Below are 14,052 nucleotides of genomic sequence, written 5' to 3' on the forward strand. Positions count from 1 at the left end.
TTATTTTTTCAAGTTCATGAGTCTAATCCATGTAGACTCTATTATGAATTGTTTTCAAATCTTTTCAAAAGTTGGAAAATGATATCCACCAATCGAAGGCAACTTAGTTCAGACGATACTTCGTTTATAACCATTCTAGAAACTTACTTCTACTCTTTACCAGGACTGCATCATAGGGATGTAGGTCCAAACATTGAGAACCATTTAACAAAAACGACAAAATTATATGTATATATAAATGATTAGAATACATCTAGAGAAAACCCTCATTTCTCACGAACTCATTTTCTCATCTTATAACCGAATCATGCCTCCGAAGAAATGTAACCAACCCACCGGCAAAACACCAGTCCTCCAGATAGATGCGGCTGCGTTTCAAGTTGCAGTCACAGTAGCCATAGCAGCTGTCATGGCCCATCTTAATGCTAACAATGCAAATGTTAGTGAAAATGTTATCGCCAATCCCGATCGTGGTGATAACCAATTTCAGCAACGAGTGCCTACTTTTAAAGGCACTCTAGATCTCAAACCTAATATGTTTAAACGAAAGTTCGAGAACGAGAAAGGGAGTAGTTCCACTCAAGGACCTACCGAAGGGCAACAAACTGGAGCAGCCAGTACCCCCATCAACCCTGCTATCCCAACACCGACAAAACCATACTTAGGAAACCTCCCACACTATAGCAAGTGCAACTACCATCATCATGGCATCTGCCAAGTGCGACATTGCAATAGATGCAACATGAAGGGGCACACTGCCCGCATCTGTAGGACTCCGGTCGAGTTCATCACTTCAACCACTAATGTCGGAGTTAGTCCAATATGCCATCTATGAGGTGAAATAGGAAATTTCAGGAGGGACTATCCAACCGAGAGGAATGACGGGGGAGCAGGAGGAGTTTGACCCTAGAGCATGGGGAAGCATCAAATAACCCTGCTATAATTTTGGTATACTTCCAAACCCCAATAATTAATATTAATTATGATTACTCTCTCGTTCGAACCAAATCACATCATTCATATAAAACTTGAAACCCTAACAGGTAAGCTATGATGGCTTAGTGTATGCATTAGGGTCATTTATAATTAAGATTTGTAGATTTAGAGTGAGTTATCCCGCCTCATTTTCTGTTCCTTGTTTGGTTGTGGATTTGGGCAAGGCCGCTCAGTCAACTGTCTTACCAATCTTAATTATACATGACTTGTGTACATCAAGCGATTATAGAGAGACCTAGTAGGGATCATTTCATGAAAGTTCATTATTTCAAATTATCAGAACCCTCGTATTGTTACTACCCGCCAATTTCGAATCAAAAAAGGGGGTGGAGAATGGGGAGGTGTAGCAATAATAACAGAATAAAACCAGAAGCGCTGAAAACTTATGTACATAGGATAGTTCAACATCCTAGCAATCATTTCATCCAGAATGACTTAATATCTATTTCGTCGAGAAGTTCCGACATCATCATCGGACATGGTTTGGCTGGGTCCTTACCATGCAAAATCATCATGCTATGTAAAAGAACTTTTCCCTTAATCAACCGTCAAACGAAATTCTCTTAATCTATTACAACAAATCTAATACGAACCCTTATATTATCTCTCTCTTCAGAACTCCATAAGTACCCATGCAAGGGGTTCCACGCCCTTCTAGACTACTCAGTAAATAGGAATCACGAGGCGAAAAACACTCAAGGAGTCTTAGAAGTCAGTAACCATCCGAAGTATCCCCAATAGACCTCATAGGAAGATCAATAGTACCGCATGTCGAGTTCAAGAATAGAGACTAAGAATTCATTAGGTTAATCTATTGCTGCTAAGTGTATACACAAGAGTGGTATATAACTTAGACTCGAAAAGATTTAGGATGTGTGATTCCGCCCTATCTCCTGTTCCTTGTCTGGTTGTGGACTTGGGGTAGAGCCACCCATCCAAACATTTAGTCAATCTAAATTATATACGACTTGTATACACGAGGTGATGGTGGATGAGCCAAGTATAAGTCTTATCATGAACTTCAGAGCAAAATACCGCAGGCTTACTACAACAACCGGAGATACCTAAATGGAAGTGATAGAGGATTGCAATGGGCTTCATAATCAAGTTACCCAAGGCAACAGGTGGACTTGCTACCATTTTGGGTGATCGTCGACATATTTACCAAGTTCGCACACATCCTAGAAATAGAAGGAAATATGCAAAAATAGAGAAGCTAACTAGAACGTGTGTCCGACAGATTAGTTAGGCTGCATAATGTTCCAATATTTGTTATCTCCATTTGAGATAGTAGAATCGTCTCCCACTTCAGTCAGTCACTTTAGAAATCTTTGGGAACTAGTCTAGTCATTAGCATAACTTACCATCCACAAATCGACAGACAGAATGGGAGAACGATTTAAGCATTAGAAGTTATCTAAGAGCATATGTGATCGACTTTGGTAAAGCTTGGGATGCCCATTTACTAACTAGTTGAGTCCTTTGTCATGCTAGCATTTAAAGTTGCTCCATTCGAAACCTTTTGTGGTCGCAAGTGCAAATCCCCTCTGCGCTGGACTAAATTAGGTGACACGCAACGGTCTAGAGGTCAAATTCCAAACAAAACCTTCGCTGATTCGGAAACCATCTAAGACTCTACCGAGAAGAGAGTACAAATCTAGGAGCGACGTGAAGCTCCCAGAGTCAGACAGAAAAATTGCGACATCAACAGGAGAAAACCCTTGGAATTCCAGGTTGATGACCATTCGAAAGCGAGGAATACTAAATTGCGACATCACCCTGGAAAATTGCGACATCACCCTGGAATGGCATGATATGCTTCAGAAAGCGAGGAATACTAAATCCAAGGTATGTAAGACCATTCGATATTCTAACAAGAGTTGATCAAGTTGCTTATAGACCCCGACTACCTCGAGAATTCAATAACATACACCCTACATTCCACGTCTTTATCTTTAAAATTGCTTGCCCGACGAGACTGTTGTTATCCCACTCAATTAGATCGAAGTAAATGAGAACCTCAACTTTGTGGAAGAATCCATAAAAATCCTAGATAGTGAAGTTGTTAGGACTAATCAGATCCCAATCCCGATAGTGAGAGTCCGCTTAAAGTTCATAGAGAGGACCCAAATTCACTTAGGGTCGTGAGGATCATAAGAAACGTAAGTGTCGACATCTTTTTCCTTCGTCAATGTGTATCTTTTAGACTTAACTTCTGGACGAAATTCCCTCTAACGGGGGATGATGTGACAACCCGAAATCTCTATCTTGTAATTCAATCTAATCAATCAAAAGTCAGACTTGTTTCTGTTACTTTTTTTTTATTATGCTAAGAGTTTGTTTGGGAGTTTCTATGCCTAGTACACTCACGTTTTGAGTGTTAGGAAGTGTTAGCTTGAGATCAGTGAGTTGCAATCGAGCCAAGAACACCTTTAAATGTGGTTTACGGTCGTGAACCCTTCATATTGGGTCGTAAACCTTCAAGTGAGCCGTGAACACTTCATGTTTTCTTGGGCCGTGATCACACCTTAGGGCTATGAACACTCATTCAACCTCCTAACTTGCTTCCAACCCTCCTTTGGTGAGTTTTTGTTGCATCCTAGGTCGATTCGCTCACACCTTTGTGGTTATAATCACTAATATCATGCCTATATGTATCATCATATGCTATTTAGGACTCGTTTGTGCTCCGAAACTTCACTCGTAGGAGTAACACTCTTATCCTAGTCTTCAATCGAATCAATCACAAAAGGTGAGTTCATACCCATATAATCTACCTTTTAAATGATTTTAAATGCTTTTAAGGGGGAATACAAGTTGAACACAAGCTAATTGTGTTAATAATTACATGTAATATCAATCGCATAAAAGATTCCCTTATGCTTTTAATTATTATTTTTACAATAAAGGATTACCAAATACTTCCATAATGACTTAAAGTCATGTTAACTCTTTTAAAAGTCACATAAAATCTTTTTAGAATAACATTAAACTCCTTTAAATGTTTTTATAACTCTTTAAACTTATATTTATCAAAATCATGTTCATATATGTATAGGTATATAAATAAGACTTAAAAGGCTTAGGACTAATGAATTGCCTTATTTCCTTTTCCTTGTTTGGACATGGGCTTAAGGGGGTGTTATTTATCCGAAGGAAATTTCCTTCATAATTATATATTATACATATATGAATATAAAAGATTACTTTAGTCGGTATCATTACCTTTGTATCACGCTGAGCAAAAGGGTACTCTCACGAGAAATCATTGTAATCAGATGGAACATATAAATTATAATAGGTATAGTTTATGTAACAAACGATAAATCTATTTTAGAGATAAGTATATGAGGTCTAAACTACTTTGTCCACAAAAGGGAATAATTCGATCTTTACTCAAAGTAAAATATGATGGTACGTCTTCAGGACATAGCAATATACTTTCTATGTTACATTCTTTTAACCAGATCCTCATGGAGGGAGATTGGGCATTGTGTGTATAGATCTATATGGGACCGACAATCCCACATCCCGACTGTTAGCTACAGTTTGGCCGGAAGGCCAAGGGGTGACAAATGCCACATATTCAGTTTCGACGCCAGCAGGTCGTCGTGTTTATTCTAGTCTATCAGCATGGCTACAACTTTATCTCATTTTAGCCCTAATTAACTAGTTTAATTTTAGGGTAGTTATTCACCAGTAGTTTATTTTTAAGAAATATTGATGTAATAATCACTTTCCACAATCAAAACAGAATGGTTTAATGGGATTAAAACTACTTTTCACCAACAAAACAGAAAACATTCTTCTTATAATTTTATGGATAGTTAAAATTATGTTAAACTTTATCATAAGTACAATAATATTGAAACAGAACGGTGTTATGGGATTAAAACTAGTTTTCAGTTGTAAAGTAGGAAATATAGGATTTTCTGAAATTAATCGATCACTTTTTTAAAACTAGAGCAACAATAACTAATACTTATGAACTCGCCAGCTTAAATTTTGATCTTCTCTTTCAAAATAACTTGTATTCTCATGAATCCAGTAGACAAGTATACTCCCAGAGCTTTTGAGAAGGCAACTTAGTACCGTGTTGCGTCTTTGGCTTTTACTATATCTACTTTTGATGTTTGAATATGTAATATTAAAACACTTATGTAAAAACTTATACATTATTAATGCAATGGTTGTTGTACTTTGATTACTATAATGCATGTGTTGTGATACTTGACATGTCATCCTCCGCCCCCGAACGTTTCCGCCATTCCGGTTTAGGGGTGTGACAAACTAGCAAAACCAAAAAGCATACAACACGCAATATTTACGTGGTTCAATCGAGGTTACCTATGTCCATGTGAAGGTGGGGAGTATTCTTTATTTCTGAGTTCTCAACTAAAGGTTACAAGTACAATTTTCATAGAGATTCCCATAACACTCTAGAATTCATGATACAAAATCACTTCGCGTGCATCCCAATTTATACTTTAGGGATGATATCTAAAACCCTAATAGGCCAAGCCCATTAACCCATAGACCCATGAAAGGTGACAACAAATCATATTCTGCCATGCAGCATCCTCTGGAACATTTATTCATGTCATATAACCCACGATCATCAACAACATATACGATGGATCACCTTGAGCCATAGCGGTACAACATGAACACTAGTAAGCCAACAACCATCTTGAGCATCACCAACTTCTAAGAATCATGTAGGACTTTATAGCATATGTGGCTTAACTGGGATATCATGGCTCATTAAGAAACCAAGATGGCACATCTTGCATCAAGACGGGACAACATGTATGATCTTGGCCCATCTTATGCAAGGATGACGTTACTGTTGGGTTTTGTGTACTATAACACTCCTATGGTGCACATACAACTCTAATGCTTTGGATCTAAGTTTTCTCTAGTTATACATGCAATGAAAATTATCCAAAGCATGAAACCTATAACTAGCAAACAACATAGATATTTGAAACATAAACTCAATTAGAAGAATACCTCTTAGTTGTAGCTTGTAGAATCTTTGGCCTTTCATGAGCCTAACACCTCAAGTGTGATGCCTCAAACAAGTCACAAACACCAATAACAAATGGAGGAAAATGATAGAGAGGTTATGAGCACACGAAATCGCTAGGGTTCTCTTAGAACTCTTAGATTATTACTAGTGCATTCAATTTGGTGTCTAAGGGGTTACATGTATAGTGTTTGAATTCCAAGAGTCAAATGTAACCCTAATTCTTACACTTAGGCTTATGATCAATAACTCTTATGGACTAACTCTTCATGGACTCTCACATAAACTTAGTTCATCATGGATCAATAGCCCAAACCATATGTATGACTAGTTTACATAATTAGTTCCCGTTAATTTAATTAGTCTCTTTTGATTGCTAAATTAATTCCAAATTAATTATTGATCAATACTAATTAAATAGTATGACTCCTAAATTAATATAATATACTTGTAATATATTAATAAATCACAAATAACCTCTTTCTCAAATATCCATCCTATCAGATTGTTCCGGTTAAGGCAACCCGAAAGGGACCATGCTACTCTCGAGTCAAGTACATACAAATTATAGTTATAGGCTTAGACACCTAATCCAATAGTCTCCCGCTTGCATAAGTCTAATAACTATAATTGCAGGTACGACTTCAAAACCCAACTAGCAATAATAGCTCTTAAAAGCCGCTGTCGAACTCTGACCTAGTCAATGATGCATCCATTAGATATGGGATCATATATTCCTCCATTCTACAAAATGTTGTATGAATTGAGACATGGATTATCACCATTCTCTCTGTTTATGTGTTATTTCCCGATTTTCGATTTATGACGACTAACTAATTGAACAAATCAAATATGTCCAGGCTTGGCCAAGCGCTTAGGGTTCTCATCACTAAATCATCGAAGGGCCCACATATATCGCTTTTATCCCTCTCAGGATAAAAGGAACGGATAAACTTCGACTCATATGCTTGCTCTATTTTCTCATCAAATCACATATAATGATAAATTTTATAACACGAAGTTACTAGTGCATTTTCACATCATCAATGTGCAACCGACTTGCAAATTACAACTCATATGTCTCTGTTTCAAGAATATAAGATATTATCATCTCACAATCACTCGTAATAAAATCCATGAAGTGATTCAGATGAGCGTATGTTTAATCCAATACTCAAATCTTATTACAGGAGTACTCATGAATACTATAGCAAACTTGTGCTATGTCTAACACTTAGACAATCCATATAATGGATTCACGACAGTCTTGCCTCAATACCTACTTCCAAAGTATGATTGACTGTGGATGTTGGAATAATCATACTATTCGGGAAGTCAAAACATGCGAAGTGAAACACAAGAATAATCGAATCCAATATGGTCTCAAAACTTTTGAATATAAATAAAACACATTTTATTTAATCACCATATTGATTACACATTATTCATTGTATAATGTTTCAATTAATCAACTTAATACTTAAATTAAAACAATAGTTATCCCATGCTCCAAGCATGCACACTATGTTTACCTATGGTCCTTATTTTGTGAAATCGACCAGTTGAAAAACCCTTCAATGATGCTTTTTTCACAATTTCAAATCCTTAGTGTAAGAACAGCTAATTCTTACCACTATCATGCAATGATCCTTTTGTAACCACTATCTACACAAGTCAGAGAGACTTTTCCAATTACAAAACTTTCCATTGGAAATTGTTACATGACAATTCCATAGATATGAAGTCTCATATTCATAGCAGATTCTTTTAAACATCCTTCTTACATAAAAGTTTCTAACTTAATCATAGATTCTTGATATCCAACTCCCATTATGGAAAATCTTCCATAATTACCATATGACTATACATTCTTAATAGAATCCTATCTATTCAGAATTATATCAATATGCCCCATTCATTACTATACTTCCAACTATCCACAGGCAACCAATCCTTGGTAAACCTCATATTGTCCTTGACGGCTGTTTAACGACTTTAGTCATATCCGGTTCTGGTCCATCTTCCTTCTCAATGCCCTAGGCATTTGGAAATTTAAAATAGGTGAATATTATAGCATATGCAATCGATCCTATACCCGGAGCATATGTGATACGATCCATAATGTCTCACATGATACTTTACTAATATTTAGCTATAATATTCCCATATATAGAATTTCCAATGTTGAACATTTAAACCTGATATTCATATATGCTCATGACTAAATTAAAATTTCAATCTAAGCTTTTAGATTTGAAATGGGGTATAAGTATTCTCTCCCTTACTATAGTGAAACAACTTTGCACATTAGAACTTTGTTTCCTATAACCAGTATTGCTAAGTTGCAACACTTCACATAATAATCATGCTCCCACTAGCATACCAATTATTTTGTTACTAGCATATCTTTTATGCTCCCACTAGCTTTAACATGTATCCAGAAATCAGTTGGACTTCTAGAAATCAATACTTATTGACTTTCTTTCCAAAGATCAGATTTCCGATGTGAGGGTCTTCGACAAGCCTTTATCTAAGCTCATACACCTTTTATAAGAAAGCTCATATGTGTGTCTAAACTATTTCAGAATTTACAGCAAGAAGTTATGAATGTTCAAACTATTTGCCATTTCTCACAATTCGAACTATCAAGAGGGATGATGTAATCATAATCAAATTTGAGAATGCATTTAACAAAACTTCTATCTTTTCAGAATCTACTTAGTGGAAGAGTTTCTTCACTATCATTTTCATGAATTGCAGAGAAACCTTTGTCACTTAGATTTTATGTTATATGTGTTCCTATCCATGTGAAAATGTCATTTCCAACCATTAACATAAGACAAGGTCTGACAAATTTAAAATCATGTGGACTGAACCTATTCACTCTTAATTTCTTGCCACTTAGTAGCACAAGGACCTACCATGTCTTCCAAGTTGTTGAGCAGATCACCCTTACTGATCAATGAACCATCACTGATCAAGGTGCTATGCCTTATGCAAACCATTGAGAACTCATAGAACTCACATTCACAGTCAACTTTAATTGCAATGGGCACAGAAACAAGAATATGTCAACATGATAGGTTACAAACCTCAAGTTGTGTGCTAGTGATAAACGATAGGTTAGTTCTTGAATTTTTCAAGATCTTTAAAGACTCCCACTGGCCTCTTCATATATAAAATTCTCTTCTCAAGAACCATTCCATGACAAACAAATATCCAATAGTTAGTGCGGATTCATATCAAGAATCACACTTCATATAATTGGTCTCAATTGATCATTATCTTATCCAAGACATCACAACTACCAATTACAAATGTGCATGAGTAGGAAAACTTTTCTACTCCACATTTCATGATGTGTTATAAACCTACTTAAGATTTTTCACTCAACACTCTAAAATCGATTTTGGAATGAAGTATGATTCATCTTATCGATTTAAGCATTTCATCAATTCCTGATTCCTCTTCTTAGCCATGCTAGTGCACTAAGGTGTCCTTAAAAGATCAATTGTGATATGGTTTTCATAATCATAAAGATGATCATAAAACACAAAACTAAAGTACTCTCCTTTCCTTTCAGATTGGAGAAACTTTTATCTTTCTACCTAATTGATTCTTCTCATTCATTCTACTATACATTGAAACTTTTTCAGTGATTCAGAATTACACTTAATCGTGTAAGCATAATCATATTCACTAAACTCTTAGTAAATCATGACAAATATTCTTATTGTTCTTTGTGGTCGACCTGGACCAGTGCACACCAATATGTACAAGATCGCTTAGTCGTTCACTCGACGCACATCTATATATGAATAAGGAATTAGTCATAATTTCCCAAAGATGAAAATTCTCATTCATCACACAATAATAGTTGCATGATTCCAAGTACCTGCCTAACTGAAACTTTGGAGATGAGAATCTTTCCTTATTTGGTAAATCTAGACACTACCACAAACGAAAGAATCAAATTCATATTGCTACAAATAGAAACATACAAACATCAATTTTCACAAATGTCATTGTAAGGAGATACAAAATAAGAAAAATCAAAATTTTCATTATAAAATGATGGAAAATCTTATCCTTACGATGCAATTACAAATGAAAACTATGTTATTACATATTTCTAAGAAATCTATCGTAACTCCTAAGTAGTAGCTCAAAAATCCGATCATCGAACCATGCGATCGAAATCCATCTCTTCGCGATCAGAATCAGTATGCTTTTTCTTTAAGCTTCCTTTCTTTTCTTTGACCCTACAAAACATCAAAATGTAGTCTCATCACATCATGTATTAAGAATCTTCAATTAGGAACTTAATTGAGTTAGATAATGGACTTATCTGAAGCAGAGTCAAATACTTTGACTTTACCATCCTTGTGTTCCCTCAGGTAGATACGGGAGCTTCGCATCTAATTCCCCTTCTGTTGGCAATAGAAACAAACATACTCTTTCAGAATGGCACACGGGACAATCTCAGACTTAGCCTTTCTCTTTTCCATTTGGTCAAACGGTTTGTGTCACACCCCAAAACCACGAACGGCGGAAATGTTCAGGGGTGGAGGACGTCATCTACAGTATCACAACAGTGTAATATAATAAACAAGCAACAACATCATCCATTGCATTATAAGTAGAGTTTTAATACATGTGTGTTCTTTCATAATGTACGACAATACAATGAATAATCAAAATTAGGCGAGTCTTGCCTGTGCTCCATCTTCTCAAAAACCTGACCACCGCACCTGTCTAACTGATGACATGAGAATACAAGTTATTTTGAAAGCGAGTATCAGCTTTAAAGCTGGTGAATTCATAAGAAATTAAGTGTCGTTGTCTTGCTTATGAAAATCTGTTATGAAGGCCATGTAAACCTTTAAATGAAAATGTTGAGGTAAGTATGAAATCCCTAGAAAAACCCTTATTTTCTATAAGTATCAAAATGTAGTCTTCTACTAAGACCCGAATGTTCTGTTATGACTATGTAGTCTTCTACCAAGACTCGAATGTTCTGTTATGACTAAGTAGTCTTCTACCAACACTCGAATGTTCTGTTATGACTAAGTAGTCTTCTACCAAGACCCGAATGTTTTGTAAGTAATATGATAGCTTTTCCTTTCTATTGACTAGTACTAGAGTACTTAGTCTAACTCATCGTTTATGTGAAAGTATCAGAAAATAAAGTAAACAGGAAAAATATAATCATGTAAGTGTTAGCCGGAAATACTGGTGCTAACAAGTCGAATGTAAATGTTATCCCGAGGTACTAGGGCTAACATAATACATATAACCTAATGAACATCCGAAGATTGTCCACTCATCCTTTGTAGCGGCAGCAGGATGGAGGGAGGGTTAGTCCCCGCATTGATCTCTTAATACAGATCGTCAACCTAATGATCCTCCGAAGATTCTCATCTCATCCACTGTTGCAACAGTGGACAGAGGGATAGTTAGTCCCGTCACTGACTACTAAATAAGTGACAACCTTAAACATCCGTAGATATTCATCGACCATTGGTGCTAATCAGTGGGATTCGGAATGGTCAGTCCCGCCGAATTATCCCATTGAACTGGGGTAGGAAAGATAATTTACACAGTAAATACTAATAAATCATCCTCATAGTTCTAAGTGCAAGTATCCAGGTAAGTAAATACAGGATAATGCACCTATGTAACAGTCTTCCTGTATGCTATTCATGTAAGTGTGTTCATGTAACAGGTAAGTATATGTAAACATATTCATATATCAGGTAATCCTAAGTAAGTGTACTCATGTATCATGTAAGGTATTGGTATGGACTCATGAATGAACTGACTCTTGTGTGATTCCTTGTAATAGTAATAATGTTTGATATCTTCTGACTATCCCTATGATAGCTAACTGGAAGGTAATTGGTTGTTTACGTAGGTTTATGCACTCTTGCTACCCAAGAGCATTGGAAACTAAATGAAGGGTGAAAACTATAATCTCTAACATATATATGAACATATGCGCATAAGTATAGTTTGATTCAAGATGGTAAAATAATGGTTTTGCAAGACATCTAGGAGTTTTGAACAATAATTAAGCATGACTTGATGTCATTTTAATAAACATTTCAAAACTAATACTTTTGTTATCAAGGTATTTTAAGATAGAAAACCATTTCATGTGACACCTTTTGAATTATGTGAAATCTACTAAGTGAAAACACAGTTATAAAATACCTAAGATTGATTTAATAACATACTGTTTTCTACTTGTATTCCCCCCATTAAGGCATTTAAAATCATTTAAAACATTGATTAAGGGGTATGAACTCACCTGTGGTTGGTAGTTCGGATGAACTGGACGGCGTAGGATTGCTAGGTGTCAAGTGAGGACTTGTACACACACTACGATCCTAATGAACATATATTCACACATATATGCACTAAATTAGTCTCAAATCACTAATTAATAATGTTAAGACATCCTAGACAAAATAAACACTTTATATAAGTGTTTTAAGCCCTTAGGGTTGCATCTAAGCTATTGTGGGACAAGGTACTTGGGTTTTGGGTTCCAAAGGATCCCATATATGAGTTTACTCCTCATATACCAACACACATGGAGTTTACGGTTGTAAACTCTTGATTTTACGGCCGCAAACTCCCAACCATGGGGGTTTGGTGTGTTTTGAAGTCCCTAATGATTCCTAGAATTATTCCAACTTGGTGGCTGAGTCCTTGGAAGGGTTTAAGGTCTAGAAACACTCCATTTAGGAGTTTAAGGCCCTAAGGCAATTTCCTTTGGAGTTTACGGCCGTAAACTCCATTGGAATGGTGTTCTTTTTGTTTTCAAGCCTCAAGCATAGGTGGTATAAGTTCTAGGCTTTTATTCCAAGTATATGAAGACATTAGGCACACTTTGGTGCCATTCTTTCATGTTTACGGCCCAAGAATCATGTCTTGACCGTAAACTCACTTTGGTAGGTGATTTTGATGTGGTTCAAGCCCTTGATTTAATGGGAACAAGTCTAGGTAATTGTCTAAGGCTTTAGGAGCTTTAAAAGTACCATTTTGAGTTTGAATTTGGAGTTTACGGCCTATGATATTCTTGTGCCGTAAACTCCTAAACTTGGGTGACCTTTGCTTCATTTCATGTCCCTAATATACATATACATGAGTCTAAGGCAGTAGCATAACACAAGGGTCGGTCTAGGCTTCGTTTCAGGAGTTTACTGCCCAAGAACACCTTGGGGAGTAAACTCCTAAATCTAGTGATTTAGCTATGAAGTCTATGTTATGAACACATTTAAAGCTATATAACACTACTAGAGAGGGGTACTCACGATTTGGGATAAAAACCCGAAGATCCGTGAGAGAGAAAATGGCTTTTCTCTAGTTGGAAATGCGAATAATGAATGAATTTGGTTCAGAATTCTATTTATAGTCCTGAGATATTTTTGGCAGAAAATATTTTTATTCCTGAAATGATTTCTCATATAATAGAGTGTTGGAATAACAGTGTTGCACAAAACCCTAGTGCAACCACTCTCCTGATATCTCCTTAAGTGTAAATCCTGAAAAACTGCCAAACTTATACCCGAAGTCTGGAATTTCCCTGAAACTGTTCTAAGCTCTATTGTCTTGATATGGGTTGTTCAGAATTGAAATTTCGGGTTGTCACATCATCCCCCTGTTAAAGGGAATTTCGTCCTGAAATTAGAATTTAGATAAGGAAGTAGGTATAAATGATCGAGTCGTTATGTGAACTTCCTAATCGATTGGTTCTCGCACTCCTAAGTGAATTCGGGTTCTCGGTTGGTATCCCAACGAACCTTCACTAACGGGCGACGGCGTTGCTTCGTCCGCTTGACCACTCGGTCGAGGGTCACTACGGTTCTAATACGAAGGCAAGGATCTCGTAGATTTCGATCTCGTCGAGAGGGATTACGAAAGTCCTAATGGAAGGATACTGTTTCAAGTTCGAGGCACGAAGGGGAAAAATGTACGTTACTGAGTTCGCGGAGTAGGTCTAGTTTGTGAGATGTAGGACC

The sequence above is a fragment of the Lactuca sativa genome, chromosome 8 (genome assembly GCF_002870075.4).
Source record: "Lactuca sativa cultivar Salinas chromosome 8, Lsat_Salinas_v11, whole genome shotgun sequence".
NCBI lineage: Eukaryota > Viridiplantae > Streptophyta > Magnoliopsida > Asterales > Asteraceae > Lactuca > Lactuca sativa.